Source organism: Onychostoma macrolepis, chromosome 23 (assembly GCF_012432095.1).
Source record: "Onychostoma macrolepis isolate SWU-2019 chromosome 23, ASM1243209v1, whole genome shotgun sequence".
In the NCBI taxonomy this organism is placed as follows: domain Eukaryota; kingdom Metazoa; phylum Chordata; class Actinopteri; order Cypriniformes; family Cyprinidae; genus Onychostoma; species Onychostoma macrolepis.
Window position 1 is genome coordinate 15,564,469 of NC_081177.1, and position 13,837 is coordinate 15,578,305.

Genomic DNA, 13,837 nt, shown 5'->3' on the forward strand with positions numbered 1-13,837 from the left:
GTAATCACATCCAAAAAAAAGTTTTTGTTTACATAATATATGTGTGTACTGTGTATATTTATTATGTACACATAAATACACACACATGCACGTATATATTTAAGACAAATATGTTAAGTATATACATTTAAAATATTTATATATTATATCAATTATATGAATATAAATATACACATGGAAATACATGGAAATATTTTCAAAATATATACTGTGTGTATTTATATAAACATAATAAATATACACACATATTATGTAAACAAAATGTTTTATTTTGCATGCGATTAATCACGATTAATCTTTTGACAGCACTAATATATATGCAGTATATATATATATATATATATATATATGTACATACACACACACACATACACACACACACACACATCTGAAGGAAATTAATATTTTATTCAGCACAGATGCATTAAATTGACCAAAGGTGACAGTAATATATTAAAATGTATTAATATATTTATATTATTATAAACTGCACAACTGTTTTCAACATACAGTCAAGCCAAAATTTATTCAGACCCATTCAACATTTCTCACATTATTACAGTTTATTCGCTATAGTTTAGAAAATGCTAATAAAATATAGCAAGAACTCAAAAGAGTTAAACTGCGTCAGAACAAATTAATCTTGATAATGTCAGATAACTTTGATAGAAAGGTATGGAATGGATTACAATCAACCAAAAATTATTCAGACAACTGTTAGTATGACAATATTTACACAACCATCGATTCTTTGTTGGGCCAACCTTAGCAATGCTTAATTTTGTTCAGTCTGTGGTGTAAAAAGGTCACATTAGCAATTAAAGAAAACACTTAAGCAAAACATGCTCAGGTCAAAGTGTCTGAATAGTTTTTGCATTGAAAACATATTATCAGCATCAGTGTTGGGGAGGGAAATGTATTAGGTTACACTATTTAAAATGTAAAAAGTAACAATTTCAATTCGATTACTTTATTAAATTAATGTTGATTACTTTTCTAAATTTCTAATGAATGTTTTCAACTGTTAATCATTTTGAAACATTTAAAGCAGGCAGGTTTACCCTTACAGTACTCATTGCTGTCAGACTACAAATCCTTCTTCACTTGAATTAAGATTATAGTAATTTAACACCTCTTTTTACTTTGAGATCATTCTAAGGTTAAATACAGATTTAAATCATAACAAGATATAGTTTAATAGCTATGATACTGTTTTTGAAATCAAATCTTTGCATACATATGACAGGAAACACTGGCATCTAACAATGCCTAGGAAGAAAACTGTTAATCTTAAAACATAAAGCATATAAACCCAAATAGGAAACAAAACAGTTAAGCATGTGTCCTATTCTATGTCCTAAACTCCTGAAACATCGGCGTCTTTAAAGCAATTAAATTTGGGAAAGAAATCAATCACATCTGTGTGTGTGTGAAAATATTCAGATGTAACCCCCTTTCTAATCGTTAACATTTAAGTAACTGTAATTTAATTACACATTTTTCTCAGTAATTCAAATTTATTTAATTAAACTATGTAATTCCATTACATGTAGTTACTCCCCAACTCCCCAAGTGACCTGGAAATAGTGCAAAATCTGAAATATATATATATATATATATATTTTGTTTATTTAAATTTTTTCAAAATTCTAAAAACTTTCAGTTTATTTCCGGGTTAAAATTAGATTTTGATTTCCACGTTTTGCAGCAGGGACAGATATGTTAACCTTGTTTTGCATATTTAGATCCTGCAGAGATTTATTAATGTTTTCTATTCAGAGGTGCTAGTCATATTGCACATATCCTAAATTTCAGGGTGTCTCCCAGAAAGTGTGAAAATTACTGCTCTTTTCAACAACCGACTCTGGAAGACACACCCAGACACCAGTGGCAGTTAACTGTAATCCCACCTCTGACACTCATTTGACGTTTCCCCCCCCTTAAACTGGCTTCCACACAATCCTAATAGTTTCGGCTAGGTCTTGCTCAATGAGTCGAATTAATCCAGTGTGATTAAGAATTCATGGAGGGAAGAACTGACTACACCACTCATTTCAAGAAATATATAGTCATACTTATTAGCAGAATAAGTATGAGGGTCAGTGAATAAAAATGCTATTTTTAATTTTATTTCCTAATTTTTATAAGGATATACAAACAATTTCAATGTATGAACATTTGCATTTTGTATCCCATGAATATGTTTTCGACTGTCTTTTACGTCAGGCCACGAGCTCTTTATGCAGTAGCTTCGTGATGTTGTCAGATATGGCTTGTAGTTATGTCGGTACATTGCTGGTTTCAGCCACACCTTGTCAGTAGGCTGCAATCTGATAGACGCTGTGTACAGAGTGCTGTGTAGGTGCACAAAGAAAACAGGTTTGTTTTACAGCCATGTAACTCACCTGGCTCACCATCTGCTTATGAGTATGTGCGTGCGTGTGTGTATGAGAGAGAGAGACTGTGTATTTGTTTTTGGAGGACTGACCTATCCCTCATCATTGCCACCAAACAGCAAGTACTGAATAGTTTACGTACATACAGTAAACCAATGTTTGTTTTTTTTTGGCTTCTAAAACTCACCATAATTTTGAGACGCGAGGAGCGGATAGGACAAACAATGCATTTTTATGCCCTTAACAGTTGGTGAAAGAGTGACGTCATCTTATTGTCATCATGTTATGCCAACAATTACTTGTTACTCAGTCACCAGAACTTGATCAACTTGCGTATAAGTGAAGTAAATGAGGGGTGACGTGGTTATTTTGTACAAGGAGGAGCATTAATGAGATAAGGATCGCAAGGCCCTTTAAAAATTCAGACACGGATACAAAACCCCCCAAAAACTTCTAATTATCACTAAGGATTTTCTTAAAGTGTTTGCAATCGCTGAGAACAGAATGACCTTAATTATCAAGAATATGTGGTTAGGAGTTGTGATAAAAACCTTTTGCAAACTAATCGGTGAGTTTCCTATCAGTAGGACTACTACTTATCCACCCTAAAGCTATGTCACAGCCGTTTAAACACGTGTTCATCTTGACAGCCCGTTCTACTTCATTAGCAATCCTAGGTTAACCTCACCCTCTGTTGGTTGGAATCTAGTTTGACTACATCTGAGCAAGCACAGACCAGTGCTGGAATTCTCCACCGTGTTTCCGGCAATGTGGAATTCTCTTGTGATGTCACGCGATGGCTGCCTTCACTTGAACTTATTTAACTCAGTTTAATGCTCAAAAACATTTTGTTGTTTTATTATTTACCTATTTTATTTTAATTGCAAACAAACATGAATAGATTCACAATTCTTTGCTTGAATATGCAATTAGTACCAATAACTGGTTAAATAGTTTCTATTCAAATGCTGATGAAGTACTGAAGGTGTAACTAACATTAGGATCATAGGAAAACACCTGGGAAACACCTTTGCTACTCCTAAGAAATGTTTCTAATGGAATGAGTCAACTGAGCACTTGGCAGATCCTGTCTGGGTGTATCTCGGCTATTAACTTTAAATTATAATTATGGATTTTAAACAGGATGTCACCCTGAAGCCATGTAACTTTTCACAAATATGTAATTACTCTGGAAATTTGCATAAACACCAGAATACCTGAGATTCTGGTGACGTAATACAATGTAATATTCATGAGTTTTTACAGAATATTTTGTGTTCTTGTGTATATACAGATATATATATATATATATATATATATATATACACTGTATATATATCTATATCTTTATATCTCTATATCTGTATATACACACGTTTTAAATAAAATACATTTTGGTTTGACTATGTTGAAAACAGTTGTGCAGTTTAATAGTTTTGCAGTTTAATATATTTAATATATTACTGTCACTTTTGGTCAATTGAATGCATCTGTGCTGAATAAAATATTAATTTCTGTCAAATGTGTGTGTATATATACCCACATGTGTATATATCTATGCATATGTGTGTGTATATATATATATATATATATATATATATATAAATATATACACACACATGCATAGATACACACACACATATATACATGAACATTAGTGCTGTCAAATGATTAATCACATCCAAAAAGTTTTTGTTTACATAATATATGTGTGTACTGTGTATATTTATTATGTACACATAAATACACACACATGCACGTATATATTTAAGACAAATATGTTAAGTATATACATTTAAAATATGTATATATTATATCAATTATATGAATATAAACATACACATGGAAATACATGGAAATATTTCCAAAATATATACTGTGTGTATTTATATAAACATAATAAATATACACACATATTATGTAAACAAAATCTTTTATTTTGGATGCGATTAATCACGATTAATCTTTTGACAGCACTAATATATATGCAGTATATATATATATATATATATACATACACACACACACACACACATACACACACATCTGAAGGAAATTAATATTTTATTCAGCACAGATGCATTAAATTGACCAAAAGTGACAGTAATATATTAAAATATATTAATCTATTTATATTATTATAAACTGCACAACTGTTTTCAACATACAGTCAAGCCAAAATTTATTCAGACCCATTCAACATTTCTCACATTATCACAGTTTATTCGCTATAGTTTAGAAAATGCTAATAAAATATAGCAAGAACTCAAAAGAGTTAAACTGCGTCAGAACAAATTAATCTTGATAATGTCAGATAACTTTGATAGAAAGGTATGGAATGGATTACAATCAACCAAAAATTATTCAGACAACTGTTAGTATGACAATATTTACACAACCATCGATTCTTTGTTGGGCCAACCTTAGCAATGCTTAATTTTGTTCAGTCTGTGGTGTAAAAAGGTCACATTAGCAATTAAAGAAAACACTTAAGCAAAACATGCTCAGGTCAAAGTGTCCGAATAGTTTTTGGTCCCAAATGTTTTATCAGTTTTAATGGTAGTCCACTGTATGAAGAATTTTTGGGTACATACACAGTTTACTTTATTTTGCTATCCTCACTTACATAAAATGAAATTAAGTGTCCTGCACCCACTAGTAAAAAAATCTGGTGTCTGAATAATTTTTGGTTTGCCTGTAGATAATAATAAGAACTCTTTCTTGAGCATCAAATCAGCATATTAGTATAATTTCTGAAGGATCATGTGAAATAATGGCTGCTGAAAATTCAGCTTTGCCATCAGATGAATAAATTACATTTTAAGATATATATATATACAAATGCAAAACAGTTGTTTTAAATTGTAACACTATTTCACAGTATTACTGTTTTAACTGTATTTTTTTATCAAATAAATGCAGTCTCTGTGAGCATGTGACTTCTTTCCTAAACCTTAGAAATGTGCATTCAGAAAATGAACAAAAGATCCTTTGTAATCCTAAACATGGTTATTTTTAGTTGCTGTACTACTACTCCAACCAATGACAAAAGAGATTTAAAGGTCCTTCTATGTCACAGTTTAAAGCTGGGTGCCAAATGCTGCATTATAGCAGCAGACAAAACCCTCTGTGACAGACCAATATTTCAGAGATAACAGAAACATCAAATAAAGGGCCATTGTGTTGGTTTTGCATCAGAACTTTATTCAGCCATTTTGTCATTTTACATTTCAACTTCAAATGAATCATTCATATGATCATTCACAGCAGTTTGCGTTTGAGTACATAAAGGTAAAAAGCTCTTTTACGTATCATTGTCCTGCTGTCCTTGCACCTCACTATGACAGGGGCCTCATTGGCAGTGTGCTTTCCACAGCAACACAATGAGGTCCTGGCAGAACAGGGCAAATTGAGGTAGTTAAAAAGGAGCTCTGTTCACATGTAACTGGATCTTGCTTTGCTCTGAGGCCAGGCATTCCGGTCGACCCACTGAAGAGTCACATGAACACAATGACCAGGCCAGCAGCAGAGCCAGACCCAGATTTACTGACAGCCATTAACATACACCTTACCTGACCACTGAAAACATGCCTGACTGACCTGATACAATCGCAAGAAATGTCTCAGACACACTCGATTAAAGTCCGAAGCGTTTGCGTTATTTCTGCACCTCTCAACACACTACAATTGATGTTATATTCACTTTCGTTGCTCCCACATATTTGCAAATCAGCAGATAGTTAGAAAGAAACTAGTCAACATACTGTTACAAAATGAACACTGTGGGCTTTTTTCCATGTGGAATTTAGTTTCCATGGTAACACTGGAGGATCGTAGTGTTGGGTAATCAGCATGTGACAAAAATCCTTTTATCATGCCCATTTCTGATCTAGCTTTTTACTTGGGCCCCGAATAGACTCTATGTATTAATATGCATATTGTAGTGGCCTAATTTTACAGTACACATCAGAAGAATTATGATGTAATTGCTTGAAACAAAATACAGTGAGCAAAAACATAAAATATACATACAAGTGCATGTCCCAGATGTCTTTCTTGCCCAGGCCAAATTACTTTTCTTGCTGGTTTATTGCAGAAACTTTGACTCATAACACATGGAAGAGAATTGCAAAGTATCAATCTTCCAGTGCAGGATTCACAGTTTCTCTATACATATAAAAATAAGGCCTGTTAACAACATATGTGAAGACTGTTGGGAGTTATAGCCAAAGTTTGCATCCTAACGACACGTTTCTTGATAAAAGTTAGCATGACAGGAGCTTGATTTGCATATGTTGATAGGAAAATGACATTTTCTACATCCTTCTATCAAGCACACTGAAGTTATTATTTCATTCGGTGGGTTGAGATGACATTAGCATGTAATGGACGGCATTACCAGACAGTATTAGACACAAATTATTAGATCTAACCATGTCTGGTAAGACGCCCATCAACAGGCCTGGCTTTGTGGCCTTGTACCTGATAAAGAGGAAATGATGTTAACTCACAAAATAAGTCCTCAGTTTGGTATATGCCATGAAACAATTTTGTTCAGAGCAAACATTTGCTGAGGTTTGAGTTCACAGCCAAAAAATGAACCTGCTAGCATTTCAAAAGGGACCTAGGTTACGTGGTTATGTAAATACGGGCAATGAAAACACAAAAAAGGAGGATGGTAAGTGACAAATGAGTATTCTTATTATGAAGAATAAAAAAAAAATAAGTACCCCATATGAGCAAATATGGGTGTGGTTCAGTATTTGCGAGTCAATTCACCCACCTTAAACAAACATTCAGTGCTTCAATTACTTTACGACCATTGCTTCTGCTCACACATCATGCTTTAAGGTATAACATAAATAAAGAAAAAAACAGGATTTTCTGTTCCCTAAATAACTTTACAAGTGGCAAAGGACATTATAGTTCAGATTCACATGTTAAATCAAACTACTCAAGGTAAAGCTCCTAAAAAAATGGCGTCAAAGACCTGCTATCATAAAGATACTCCACTGCTGAATGACATGTTTAACATGGACATCTGCCAAGATGGTTTTCTGTGGGAACATATATAGTCAGGGATAAAAGACGGCGAGGAAAAAATGGGAAGAGGAGGAGTTGAGGATGTCATTATGTCTATTTTTATCAGGAGGGTTATGCTGAGCTCATGTGTCAGTTGCAGGATGTGCCACGCAGGTAAAACGAGCTGGACCAATCACGGCTCACCTGCTATCACAAAAGCCACACTAAACATAAGAGGGGGAGGGGACGAGGAAACTTTCAGCAGGTCTGGTTTAACAGTCAACCGACTGGTATTCTTTAACTAAGGCTGGGTGGGGTTCAGACGTCTGAAACACAAAATGAGACAAGGACATGAAAGAAACAAAGCCCCTCGAGTCTTTTCTTAGATCATTTCTAAAGGCTTTCGTCTAAAGCAGCATTTCACGATTATGAATTTTGTTGCTACCACACTGCTTTCTATATGGTTTCCCATCAATAAAGACATACAGTATAAAAGGTATATCCTACGTCAGTTCTAGACTACACCAGGAAGTGCAGAGGAGCCGTTATGGTTTCTGTGGAAACATGGCTTACGCATACAGTATTTACCTAATTGTCAAACAAACAAATGCTCTGATGTGGCTTTCTCATCCCAACGGTGGAAACAAAGACAAAACAAATGCTGTCAAACGAAGGAGTGATAAGAATTGCTACCATGACAACAGCATGGTAGAGTCTTTCCCATATCATATCATATACAAAGACATGTACAGTAAGTTGCAAGTAGACTAGCATTATAATATTGTCACTTGAGTGAACTAACACAAGGACTTACCCTTGAAGCAATGAGGTCACCCAACAAACATCGTTACCAGACAGTGTTAGAAAACAGATACACAGTCCAGCACTGTCCGGTAAGATGACTGCTAAGCGCCAGTGGACAGGGTTAATATTTCCAGGACATTGACACAGAAAGATCTGGATCTGATGTTCGCGGACAGCCATCATCATCATTACCAGGCAGTATTAGAGAAAGTAATGAAATCCAATGCTGCCTCGTAAGATGGAGAAGACTACCCAAATCAATCTTAATAAGCAGGGAAAATCTCAGTCTGGTGAAATATATCAAATGCCACACCAAAACACATTGCTGGAACTTAGTACTAACAGAATTATAAGCTACTTATTCCTTTGTTTAAAGTTGGATTGGTAATGGCATCATTTCGGGAGTCAACCACAGAAACTACACTTAGAATCAACAGGGCTCTGACTCAGTCCGTCAACTGTCCCAGACAAAGGGTATGCCAGCAAAATAACCTGCTCAAAAACAGGTAGAGCTAGAACTGCACATGGCTTTGTTCATCTGAAAACTGCAGCTGAGGTGCAGAGTGGGCCACTGAGACAGTTAATAATTGCCCAAACCTGTTCTGACTGGTCTGATTTGACATCATGGCCAGGCTGGGAGGGCTGTTCGCTTTAACAATATAATGTTGAGACAACAAAATATGCATTTCTGCTAAACTGCGCCCCCCAAACCCAACCCCTTGGCACTGAAAGCAACAAAGGCCTTGCTGGGTGGCGTCGAAAGATTCGCTCATCCTCACAAACCAAAAACCCCGGTTGTCTTATTAAGCGTGAGAGAAACGGTATTACTGCGAGTGTGGGAAGGGTTGACGGATGCTAATGATAGCTGACACACTGTGTGGTGATAACAGCGTGCAGGAATGTTGTTCCAGACTGACCTGCGACCGAATTCGGCATTGAGAAAGTCCTTCCTGTTTACTGAGTAACGTCTGTAGTGCGCAAAGTTAGAAACTCCATCTTTGGCATACTGATAGTCGAATGGTTTTTCACAAATGTTAGCATAATGGCTAAATGTGGTAAAATGAATTAATGATCCGATTTTAATGATAAAATAAAAGTAGATTAGACCTTAAAAAGTAGTTTTTGTGTGAATGCGTAGTAGTAGTTTATGCTTTTCAAATGCCTAAAATAGGAAAAACAAACTCAAAATCATGCTAGTTATTTAAAACAATTCCCACAAAGCGAAAAAGTGACAAAGAATTGAATTTATAGATCTTGTGAGAAAATGAGAAATGAGAAGAGTGTTAGAGGGAGCAGAAGAAGAGAGAATGAGAGAGAAAGAGAGTGCAAACGTAAGGGTAGATAGAGAGAGAGAGAGAGCGCCTGTAACCTTACCGTCATGAAAGGAACCCTGGTAAAGTAACAAAAAAAGCAAGTAAGGGGGGAAAAGAAAGACAAAAAAAATCTCAAATTTCCAGCAAGTGCTTGAAAAGGTTTCAGCTTCCTCTTGCTCAGTCAGGACCCATGAAATGAAAAGCCCAAGCAGACCTGCTCTCCCAGACCGCAGCCTCTATTTGGTTAATCATCAGCATTATAAACCAGTGCAGCAGGCCTTCTGAGAAAGAAAGAAAAAGAGGAAGAGAAGAAGAGAGAGAGAGGGAAAAAAAAGAGTAAGTCAGAAGCAGAAATCATTTTAAGCACATACTTGAGGGTTCTCGTCTATCGTCAATGTCCATCTGTGAGAATAGGTCTCCCCTGTTCTGTTTTTCTCTCTTTCCCTCACATTTCAGCTGCCGTCAGGTGCAGGTTTAACCTTTCCTGGCTGTCTGCACGGGTCTCTGGGTTGAGAGTGAGGTGTGATCAGGTAACCCTGCCCTCCTGGTTGGAATGTGACTCCATGCTGAAATGGACAACCTGAGGGGTAAACTAGGCTTGGCCTTAATCAATAGTTTGTGAAGAACAAAGACGAGGAAACCCTAAACCTTACTTAAAGGTGGGCCTTGCTCTGACGACTCTAATTGCGCTTCAGGTTTAAATGGATGTGTTGTAGTCTATATATTCCTTGGTTTCTGAGTTGAAATTTTCCCTGAGATCATGCAAAACTAGTATATTTCCTTGCTCAAAATAATTCTTCCTGATAGGAAAAGGAAGTGGATACGGGTTATTTGCATATGCGGTACTTTTTCCAGAATTTCCAGAGAATCCCTTTTAATCTTTCAGAATAATTATGCTAAATGTGTTTTTTTATTAAATGTAAATAAAAAAATTTAAAAAGAAAAAAAATGCACAGCTGTGCTTATAGTCGGTGTCCCGTGAACATGTTTAATGTGCACCGAGGTAGATTGCTGCTCTTAAATACACAAGTTCAATGTGCCGCACTTCCGTGACCTCTCACCCGCGCGCGGTAATTAATACGCCATTTTCTTCCCTCACTCGGAGGAACAAACACTACGGCACGAACCCCTGCCCACTTCCAGCACCAACGGCTCTGTGATAAAGGCTTCATCGGCCTCCAAACGTGGAGATCTGTTACCTTTCCACATTGTCCCGGGGAGAGCTTAACTCTCATAATGCTTCGGCTGGGTTATAGAACTGTGACAAATGACTCATTCAGATGAGGGAATGAAACAGACTCATTTTCCTCCACCCACCAATCAAAACCCTCCACCTCACTGTGCATCCATTGTGCTGCCCAGCCGACATTTTCTTTCCACGGCAGACAAGCTGTTTTAAAACGCATTTATCAGCAATAAAGAAATTAAAGAATGACATAAGCCTGCCTTCAGATGCGATATCAAGACTGTGTCACATCAAGAGAAGAGTTATTATTAATCTAAAGCAGCGATCGTGACTATCAAAAAAGAAGGATAAAAGAGCAGACGACAGCTTAGTGCATATAAGCTAATAGACACTTGTTTGCGTTTCGCATCAGAAGCCGACAAAACAGCAATCATCGTCTCGCTTCCTCTGAAATCATGCCAAAAAACACGCAAAGACAAGTCTTACTACAAGCAGTCAGGAGAGCAAATGCTATTAATCTTCACATGCTTATAGAATGAAGAAAATTCTACCTAAATGCTGCTATTTTTCCACTATAATAAATATGAAAATATTTGTAATAATTAGAAATAATTCACAACACCCTTCTTTATCGACAAAGGCCTTTTCGTCAGTCATTAGACATTAGAGAGCGTCCTTCTAAAGCTGTATTTTCAGCAAAAATAGAGAGGGCTCCTAAGCCCCCTCTTTATCCCCTTTGACAAGTCTGGCGGTTTGCCTCTACCTGCCCAAACTGGTCTATCCAGTCAAGGAATGACGGTTTGTGTCTATTGTGTTCCCTTTTTCTTTCTGTTTAAATGGATTGAAATTTGATACAGATTATCAGAGCCCCAACCAACTTTAAAAAACATCCCCTTCCTGTTCTGTGTCACTCATGAGTTCTTTACTTCGTACTGTACAAACTGTAAATACCACTATGTGGCTACCATGACATGGTCTGTTAGCAAACAGGAACAAAACTAAGGGTGGGGACAACGAGCACAACCATAAACTCAAGCAAACCACGCAATATAAAAAGACATGAATAATTTTAGTTGAAAAAAGTTACCCGTTCCGTCCTCGAACCGATCCACTAGATACCAGACACACCACACTGCGTCAGTTACGCCGCTTCACAAGCACGTCCTTCTCTTCTCTCTTCGGCTGAACGACGCCCTTTAGATTTTTGCAACCCGAAAGCGAGGAAGGAGACCATCTTTAGATTGGAAATCGGATTCCCAACACGACGCTGGGCGCAGAAACGTAAGAGTCACAAATCAGGTGAGTCTTTGTCTCCACAAAGACGCTCTTCGCCGGGAGCTCGAGGTGATGCTACCTGTTTAACCTCTTTGAGAAGAGAGACAGAATTTGTAAAGAGCTTGCTTTACATGTAACAGGCCCCTCCACCCCCACAGGTGTAATTTTCATGCCGCAGCCAATCTCCTTAGCCTCTAGCGCTTGCAGGTGTGTCCCAAACTCCATGATAGGTCAGTCCCGCCCCGGAGAGCCCTCTCCTATCACCTGCCCCCGCCCAACCTGCTTTTTGTTTATGATGTCATCTCCAGCTTTGCGTGATTGCACCTTCTTTTCCTATTTCAACAGAAATACTCCATGCATGTCTATTTTAAAACAGACTCACCTGATTAAAAAAACCAGAGAGAAATTACATATAAGAAAACACAGCCTGTACAACCGCAGAAGTAACGCTAAGGAGCAACTGCCCTTTGCCCTTTTCACATTCCCACACCCATCTGAACTGTAACCTCAGTCATATAAAACACACCAAAAATGAGTTAGACATTATGAGCCGAGGGGACACAGGTAAACTCAGGGTTGTGGCTGTGTACTGTCATCAGGCACTTGAGGCATCTGTTCTAATCCACCGTCTACTGCAGGCTGGTGGGCCCGACTACACGCTGGGGTCCAACGCAATAGCTGGATTAGTTTAAACAATGCAGACTGACTTGATACCAATCCTATGTCTGACAAATGTCAACGAAAGTCAGGAGACGATATCCTAATAGGCAAATATCATCCCATTCTTGTGAGAATTCATAGCATTTAGCATTTTCTCAAAGAGAAATGTGATTTTTGGGAAGTTTGTGGGGTTTTTTAGGGTTAAAAAATCATTTATTTACCTAATATACTTAGTTATATATAAAAACACAAACAAAGCTAAAAACACTATATTATATTATATTATTCATGACCTATTCGATCAGTTGCATGACTATGAGCAGATTGTCTTTCAGGTAATCATATAATGGATAATGAGAGCATTACCGCCATAGGAACTGTCAGGGGCACAAAGGAGCATATCTTAATGATGTTGTTAAGGGGGTTTAATGGGCAGGTGACTCCTCAGCCATCACTGATTGTCTGTGAGCATCATGTCAGAACAAAAGACTGAGGTTTTTCCCATGATAACCTGATACTTCAAGGTGTGTACCATGCTGACCTGCCTTACCTTTGCCATCGAGGACACATTAATCTCTTCACACCAATCTGAACTAAAAACATAAAACTTTTACCTGTGAGAAACACAATGCGGTTCATTTCATGACATATTTAAGATTCTGCACTGTTGCACGGGTGAAAGATGCTCTTTCAATCATTCTTTAATCACGCTGGAGAACATGATCATTAGGATCTGCAAAAACTTGTAGAATAAAAAAAATCTGACATTAAAATGTAGCATTTGCACTCAAATTGCTATATTGATAAGATTTATAATTCAAAACTGCATTAAAAAAAAAAAAAAAAAGAAGCTAAATAGAAGCATTTTTAATAGTTGTCTCAGACTTTTAGTTTTCACTGTATATTAAAAAGAAAATGAACATGCCATGCTACTAATTTCATAGCTTTTTTAGATGCAACTACAAATGCAAAGTACTGTTACTCGTAATTCATTGAAAGAAAAAAAAGGGTGAATGTAACTAGTTACTCATTGACTCCCATACGATGTTTCCTCTGATACAGTATTTCTTGATCAGCGGAGCAGAGAAGTGCTGCACTAAGGCAAATGGGGACAAAAGGCCGTATCCATTAAGCGGCCGATCGCTCAGTGCTTCTCTCCCCTGGCTGTCCAGTGACAGAGG

General features: G+C 36.9%; 1 protein-coding gene across 3 annotated transcripts in view; it reads right to left on the reverse strand.

Annotated features, from left to right (window-relative positions):
* The window catches only part of ttll10 (tubulin tyrosine ligase-like family, member 10), a 41,032-nt gene that overhangs the window by 15,224 nt on the left and 11,971 nt on the right, over positions 1 to 13,837 (reverse strand). The window lies entirely within an intron of this gene.